General features: G+C 38.0%; 1 long non-coding RNA gene across 1 annotated transcript; it reads left to right on the top strand.

The window, feature by feature from the left end:
• The first annotated feature begins 376 nt into the window (after window positions 1-376).
• Window positions 377-6,073, top strand: LOC135970992 (uncharacterized). Its single transcript, XR_010586977.2, has 3 exons — window positions 377-532; window positions 1,545-1,589; window positions 5,315-6,073. It is a non-coding gene; the product is annotated as an uncharacterized lncRNA (long non-coding RNA).
• Window positions 6,074-8,590: the final 2,517 nt, after the last annotated feature.

The raw sequence follows: 8,590 nt of genomic DNA, 5'->3' as shown, positions 1-8,590 counted from the left end.
CATGGTATTTTCATTTCTCCTTGTTTAGAAGAAAAAACCTAAGCAAACAATGATTATAACAGCTAGAGCCACGTAGAATTTCAGAGTTCATGAGAACTTCAAGAAATTACAGATAATCACTGCTACTGAGGATCATCTCTTTTTGTGGAGAGAAGTAATCTCTGCTTAAGAGCTTAAAGTAATTTCAGTCTAATGGAGCAGCCTTCCGTGTGGGCTTCCTAAATACCTTGCCAGGCTGGGCTGGACTGGATTCCCTACATTAAGTATAAGCTTATGTCAGGAAGACAGAAGGGAAAAAGGGGGAGAAAATGAGATGTTGATTCAGTTTCAATAAACTTTCATATAAATTTTTATCTAAAAATTTAGAACAAAATGATTTCCTTTCTTTTTTTTTTTTTTTTTTTTTTTGAGACAAGGTCTTACTCTGTCACCCAGGCTGGAGTGCAGGGGCCCAATCATAGCTCACCACAGCCTTGACCTCCCAGACTCAATGATCCTCTTGCCTCAGCCTCCCAAGTAGCTTGGACTACAGGTGTGTACCATCGCGCTCAGCTAATTTTTGTATTTTTTGTAGAGACGAGGTTTCACCATGCTGCCCAGGCTGGCCTCAAATTCCTGGGCTCAAGTGATCCCCTAGTCTTGACCTCCCAAAGTGCTAGGATCACAGGCATGAGCCACCATGGCTGGCCTGAATGAAATGGTTTTTCTTACAGTGTAGTTAAGCTTGTATCATTTCAAAATATTAAATTGTGTTTTTCAGTACATGTTGGGTGGGAATGCCTACCAAAATCTTTTTAGTGTTTAGGGTGTTAAAGGTCTATATCTACCCTGGGGAAGTGCAGATCACGGTTTCGGCTGGAGGATCTGGACAGCGGGATGCATCCGAGTTAGGTGGGTCTCAGGGAAAGGGATGCTGGAACGGGAAACCCCAGGGTTCAGCAGGGAGATGTGGACGGGGTGTTCTGGCAATCATTCTGCTAATATGGGTGCTCTACAGAAATACCTAATATATCTCATTAGGGTACTGATAAAGAGTATGGCTCTCAAGCGAGACCAATTGAGTTAGAATCCCTTCTCCACCAATTACCAGCTCTATGACTGAGCAGGTTACTTGATTTCTCTGACATTTTCCTTATGCATAAAATGAAGGTAATATTGGTGCACTTCACTGAGAATTACATGAGTTAATAATGGTGAAGGCACACCTGGACAGAGGAAATGCTCAAGCATGGACGTTTTTATATCCCCAGCCTCCAGTGCCATGGCTGGCATGTAGAAAGCATGTGACAAACATTTGCTGAACAATAAATGCCAGACTGCCTGTGAGATGAATGAAGCAGACCATTCCTGAGTAGTTAATGAATGTTGCTGAGAAGATCCTGATTCCAGTGGCTTTTTATTAAAATATTATCTTAAGTAAAATGACTAGTTTTACGTTATCAATGTCTATTGCTAGATTCTGTTTTTATATATGTGAAAGGATCATTATTATTAATTTCTTGTTTTTTTTTCTCTTGTTGTTGCTGCTGCTGCATCCTCACCAGAAGGAATTAAGATCTCATTTCCTCACTGAAACCCAGAAAGAAAAGGTTGGTGTTGTGTTCCCTTAGGTTTGACCTGTGAGAAGTGTCTCTGGTTCATGAGTTTTGGGTGGTAGGATTGGAAGTAGGATGTGGGGATATGTAGTATTACCCCTGAGCAGGAAGGTAGGCTTTGAGTAGAGAAGGTGAGGTAGTGCCCTAAGGCTGGGATGGCAGGGAGAGTACAGAGGAGCCCTTTGTGTGGGATTGGTTTGTATCCCAGTCCCAGTTCCCATGAAGTACCCTGGAAGATGGCAAGGTCTTTGATGCGGTTGCTGATGTTGGGCAGTGGGGACTGAAGAATGGGAGTATTCTGGAGCTGCCCCTTCAAGTGAATCATCTAAACTTGTATCTTTTTAGAGAGCAAAGATGGACTGATTACCTTAGAAGACTGTGTAAGCTCTAGCGGTTTCTTTTGTGATATCAAGGAAAGGCAAGTGACTCACAAAACATGATAAAGTTTGGGGAAATCTTTTATTAATATGGAAGATGGAGAATTTAGATTCTGACATAATATGATTTTTAAAAACAGATAATAGCATGAGATGTCTTCATCTTAGTGTTGTGGGGCAAATTTGAAGCATCTGTAGTATACAGTTTAGCTGATAATTAGCTGAAGTTGAACATAAAAGGAAGATATCTAAAATTAATTTTTGATGATAGACATTGCTCTGTAAATTTGGAGCTTTAAGGTGTATATTCACAGATTATTTTCTCTTTAGGAACTGGATTGCTAAATTTGTGTAGGTTGTTATTGAGGCACAGGCAGCCTAAAACATGCCATAGTGATTCGAAGAGTTTGCTGTAGTGATTTGCTGAGTGGTTCACTTAAGAGGCAGCTCTACAACATTCCCCATCCCCTGTTGCTTTCCATCATCCACTGTGTCAAAGGCCTTGCCACATTCCAGGGAACCTCATGGGACTTGGAAATGGGGTGCAGGAACAAAATCATTGAGAAGGAATCTCAATTCTGCCCTTCTATGGCCCCACCTCACTTTCCTCCACTTAAAACATGTAAATACATGGCCTTTATATTTAAAATATTAAACAATTTATTATGACATGAGCTAAATATGAATGACTAATTTTCAATTTCTATGTTTATAAGAGATATAATTTAGAGATGAGAAGATATAGGCCCCATTATACATGTAAAAAAAAAAGAGCCTGTAGGCACTCAATGATTGGTTGTTGAATGAATGCATCATAGTCCCTAAGTATTTCATATAGCCTCTGTATATAAAACACTTACAGCAAGCAGCATGAGACAGTGTGATGAGCATGGCCTTTGCCATCAGAGGAACTCAGATTTAAATTCTGACTCTTCCATCTTGGGCAAATCACTTGTCTTTAATTGGGCAAATCACTTATTTTCAAGATGGTGCTAATAAGAACTACTGCGTAAAATTGCTATGATGATTAAATAGGGAAACATAAGTAACACATCTAACAAAGCACCTAGAATATAGTAATTAGTCAATAAATATTTTGTAATACTTAAGATAAACAATTCAAGCTGCTGTTAATATCTAAAACCAGAATTCTCAGACACTTAACTTTATAAAAAATCTATTCCTCACTCATTTCAGTGTATTTCTGGATGGGAGGAATTTTATGTGATTATTTAGGGAATTTCTTGTAATCATGTAGGAACTAAGTCTCCTTTCTTTTTATGACTCTGTCCTCTATGTCCTTAGAATTTTCTCCATTTAGCGTATGGAAGGAGAAAGCACGGTGATGTGTGGGAAGTTTTGTTGGCATGCACCACTTCTCCCCATATTCCGTTAGCTAGAACTCTGTTACAGACACAGCTGTAAGGGAGACTAGTTAATGTAATTTCATCGTGTGCTTAGAAGAGAACATGTGTTTGGTGAGCATCTAGTTAGTATTGGCCACAGTTTTATTGTCCTTCCTCTTCTATTTTTCTCTTTAAAAATCCAGGGATATTTTAATTTATTATTGTTGAATGGTTTTTCTTTTTGAGGGTCTAATTCATCTAGAATTTCTTATACATAAAAAGTCCTTTTTTGGTACCTGACCAAGTAGTGATCAAGGTTTGTATCAAAACCCCTGAAGGAGATGAGAGAGAGGGACAGGGTAGGGAGGAGAGAGAGGGAACGACATGCAAGCATATTTAGTGCTTGTGAGGATGAGGTGAAATAGGCACTCTCATTTCTTCATAATGAAAGAATAAATGAGTCCAATCCTTCTGCAGGGAAATTTGATTTAAAATATTTATACTGCTTGACACGGTAATTAAAGTTTTTGGAAATGACCTAAGGAAATGCTTTGAAATATAGATATAAATCTATGTAAAAAATGTTGACTATAACATTATTCATAGTAACAAATAATTGAAAACAATCTAAATGAAAACCCTAGGGAAATGGTTAAATAAATTATAGTATGTACACATAATGAAATGTTATACAGCTGTTAGATATAATCCTTAGGAATAGAATTTAACAACGCAAAAATGCTTATGCTAAAATGTTACATGATGAAAATAGAATATACAGTTTTAAAGACAGTATAATTCTACCATGGACAGAAAATATTCAAGAAAAATACTGCATATAACCCATGTCTGTATCTAGAGTAGAATGGATAGATTAAATTATTACATATCATTCAATGGAATATTCAGCAATGGAAAAAATAAACTCCAGCTCCACCAAATAATGTGAATACATCTTGCATACACATTGTTGAGTGAAAAAAGAATCAAGATTTATTTAATAAAATTATAATGAAAAGCAAACAAGTAACTAGTAAATCTTTAACAAGTCTAAAGAATTTCCATGGGATTTTTGAAAACCTTTAAGGAGAAACATATAAATAAAACATGGAGTTTTCTGCTAGTCAAGCAGGTGTGGGGTCAGAGCATCAGCGTTTGGAGTATTAATGTAAAGGTGACCTCGTTTGTTCGTGCAGCCTAGTAAAACTTGGAACACACAGTTCCACAATCTACTGGTTTATAGTCTTTGGTAACAAGTAGCAGAAATAAACTCAGGTACTTTGTATACAAAATAAATTGATTGTGAGTATATTGGATATATCACTTGGTTTTATTTAACCCCAAAGTAAACAAAAACACAATTACATTACATCTGGCTTAAACAATATGGACCTCCATTATCTCAAGTAACAAGAAGTCCAGAGGTCCCAGAGTTGGCTAATTCAGTAGCTCAATCAGAGACTCAGTTACCTTTTGTCTAGCTGTTCTCTCTAACCACAGCATGTTGGCAAGTCTCTTCTTGTGGCTTTAAGATGGCTCTAGGTGTTCCAGGAATCATGTGCAGATATGATGATATCCAGATAATGGGAGAAGAGGGTGATAAAAAGTTTGGTTGATAAAAAGTTGACTTTATCCCAAGCTCTGTAGTGTGCCTGTGCATAAACCAATCAGTGGTAAGGAGAATGAGACTCTCCATACCTGGCTTCGACTTCACTGCCTTGGGTCTGGGAAGGGGCCCAGTGACTCCTAGACAAACTACCAAGGAGGCCTTCTGTTATCAAGGAAGAGGTAGGGAAGAAAATTACTGTTGGATGAACAACCAACACTGATTCATCTCAAAGAAATAGGAGAAATAACAACTAAATCTTGAGTATGATGGAAAACAGCAGAGTATATTTTGGGAACTTAGCAGCAGGAATACATGAATTTTTCATCCCTTATGTGTTGCCTTTACTATGACTCCATTCCAACAATTCCCTGTCTCTTTGTCTTTCAGTTCAAAATTTCAAATATTGAGAATGACAGTATTTGAGTGGTCTAGCTTGTGTTAGCTGACCATTCCTGCATCAAGAAGCTATAGCTGAGCGGTGAAGTTACTAAGAACAGTCATGGCTGTTGAATGCCCACCTCCATAGGTAGCCATCCAAGAGGTGTTTAGTATATTCATATTCCTGATTATCTAGTGAAGAGGAAGGTAAGAAGGGTATCCATTTCATGTTTTAATAATCATCCTATTTTTGTTTAGTGTCTTCATTATCCCTATATTCTGGTAATTTCATCTTTGACACTGTATTTGACACAAAGAAAGTGTCCTTGACACAAAGAAAGAAACCTGTTTAAGGTAGGTAAACTAGTTTAACTATCTTAAAAGAAACTAATAGTAACCATGAGTTCTGACCAATACACATCTTGGGTTTCATCCTGTCAATGCATAAGAAAATAAAGTATGAATAGTTTTGATACCAACCATATGGATGAAAGTCCTAATAAGAAGCACCACCATGCCTGGATAATTTTGGTATTTTTAGTAGATATAGGGTCTCACCACGTTGCCCAGGCTGGTCTCAAACTCCTGGACTTAAGTGATCTGCTGGCTTCGGCCTCCCAAAGTGCTGGAATTACAGGCATGAGCCTCTGCGCCCCGCCTAAGAAAGCAGTTTTCTCTTTCCACTGCTAACTCTATTAAGGAAATAGCACCATACACTTTAGCCAATGTAAATTTAATTGGGGTTGGGGGAGAGAATAGAAGAGAGAAGAAGAGACAGAGATAGAGAGAAAGAGAGAAATATTGCGGGGAGAAAATTTGGATAGTTCGTGTAACATTGCACTTAAGATTTCTTTACCTGTAGTGAGAGAGGGTGGAGACATCCATTCCTTCTTGCTTCTCATAGCCTGAGCACCCCACCACAAAGTGTTGGATTCTAATGTTTAAGGATAATACACTTTTCATGAAACATGGTGTCATGTGAATAAATAGCAATTTGTTGCAAAGCTCAGAAAAACTGGCATCTTGAAAGAGAGAACTTTATCAAATCTTGACATCAAGAACTCTAATAAATACTAAGCTGAATAAAAAAGCATTAGGTAAGAGGTTAGAAACGCTTTTGGTTGTAAAATTTAACCAAAAAGGTAAATCAATTACAAAGGTTTTTGCTTTCAGATTTTCTGCAGAAGAGAGGTACAAAGGAATTGAAAACCAACTAAGGTGGGCATAAACGTTGAAAAATCTGCTTCAACTTCAAATGTGCAAACTGCTGGAGAAGCTGTAACATTATATTTTGCATGCTTATTCTTTAAAATGTACTTGACATTGCTGTATAGATTATACATTTATCCATAACTTTGTATAATTCAGAGTTATCCATCTAGAGCAAATATATCTTTTATCTTATGCAATCATGATTTAAGAGATTTTCAGTGTGATTCCTATGATTTTCCACAGTTGTTGATTCTGCAAAGCCCTCAGATAAATTGCAACTTATCGTGTGTATGTGTAAAGGTAGTTCTCCCCATGACTTCATTATGTAAGAATCAGCTCCTTTCTGACTTTAAAGACAGCAAGAACTTTTGAGCATATAATTTTCAGTTGGTTATAGAAATAATTTTTAAAAATTGTGAAAGTAATAGGATCATATTTTGGAAAATTGAGGATATAGAGAAAGAAAAAGAAAAAGAACTACTCTAATAATGCTTTACCATTTTCAAAATAGTTCTTCCTGTTCTTTGTTGGAGCCTCTAAAGGGACTCCATGTACAGAAACACTCCTCCCCACTTGGTTCTGATAAAGTTAATAAGTTAAAACAAAAAGTAAGGCAGAAGAGGTCTAAAAGTTATCTTTACTGTTGGGATAAGGGCTCTTGGTCTGCCATATGGGTTTGCTAATATTGAATATTGATTGCACATTGAATATTGCTAATATTGAATGTGCCAGCAATACTAGTGCATGCAGTAAGCCTCTCTTTGAAGGGTCAGACTCCTGGAATATCAGAGGGACATGAGTTCCCTGAAGCCAGGACAATCCTAAGTATGAATTGAGTCAAACACCCTCAGTTATTCTTTCCAAATTTAGCAATCAGTTAACCCAACTGACTATACCTCTCTACGGCCAGTGTGAATAAAGGGAAGAGGGGAGGTTAGGAGGAGAGCTTAGAAAAAAGTTCTTTCCATAGAAAATGGAAATGGGAAAAGGTGTTTTATTTTTATGAGTTTTTAAAAAACAAACAGAAGAACATATTTCTACACTCATATAAAGAGAACAAAGCAAGAGTTTCAATGGAGACACGATTGTTGTCGTATCAAGATACGTGTTTAAAAAAAGAGTTCACATAGCAGGTTTGGGACTGATAGTCTTAGAAATGCCTGCTTGAAAGATTCGCCTTTGGATGGCATCTGGAAACTCGGGTTTTGAGAGGGTTTTCATCATGACCAGAACTGACAAGAGAAGCTCACTATGCCTACATTGTTCAAACAATATGAATTATGTGGAACTCCTGCTTTCCTTCTGGGATTTCAGAATTTTGATACATGTTAAGCAGAGAGTGCCAACACAACTAGCCCTCCATAAAAATCTTGAGAAGTGACTCTCTAATGACCTTCCTTTGACTTATTACTGGGATAATAAGTGTGTCCCATAGGAATCCACTGGAAGAGGGTTCTTGGAAGCTTGTGTGTGGCCTCGTCTGGACTTTGCTCTGTAGGACCTTTCCTCTGCTGATTTTGCTTTGGGCCCCTTTGCTGTAACAACTCCTCGCTGTGACTTTGTACCAGGACCTTTGAGGCCTCCTAGAGTATCACTGAACTGGGAGGTATTCTTGGAGCCCTCCAAAACAACATGGATAGTGTGGTTTCTATTGTTCCTTCAGTTCCCAGTGTTAAATCAAGTTTAGCCTAAAGCTGCCTCCTTACATATGTTAAGTTCGGCCTAAAGGTTTCTCTGTACATTGTGAACTATAAGGTAAATGGAACTGTAAACAGACCAGGCTCACCTGGTCAGTATTGTACCATAGTTGGACCTGCATCAGCTGTAGCTCCTGCCTCACTCTCCTTCAGTCTCCCCAATTCCTGGACCAGACATGTATTTCACTTTATGATGAAAAACACTGGTCTTCCCTGCAGGACACACCCATCAGCAAAGTTGGAGACCTGGAAGTGGTGAGAAATAAGGGAAGGTTCTAATCCATCTTTTGTGGGTTTCAGCTCAGCCTCAGAGGTATTGGAAGAGGCAATCCACCATTGGCTGTGAGCATGCCTTTGTGTTCTTGTTGAATGTGCC

Source organism: Macaca fascicularis, chromosome 5 (assembly GCF_037993035.2).
Source record: "Macaca fascicularis isolate 582-1 chromosome 5, T2T-MFA8v1.1".
In the NCBI taxonomy this organism is placed as follows: Eukaryota; Metazoa; Chordata; class Mammalia; order Primates; family Cercopithecidae; genus Macaca; species Macaca fascicularis.
Note: the sequence above shows the minus strand (reverse complement) of the source record. Positions and strands in the feature narration are given on the sequence as shown.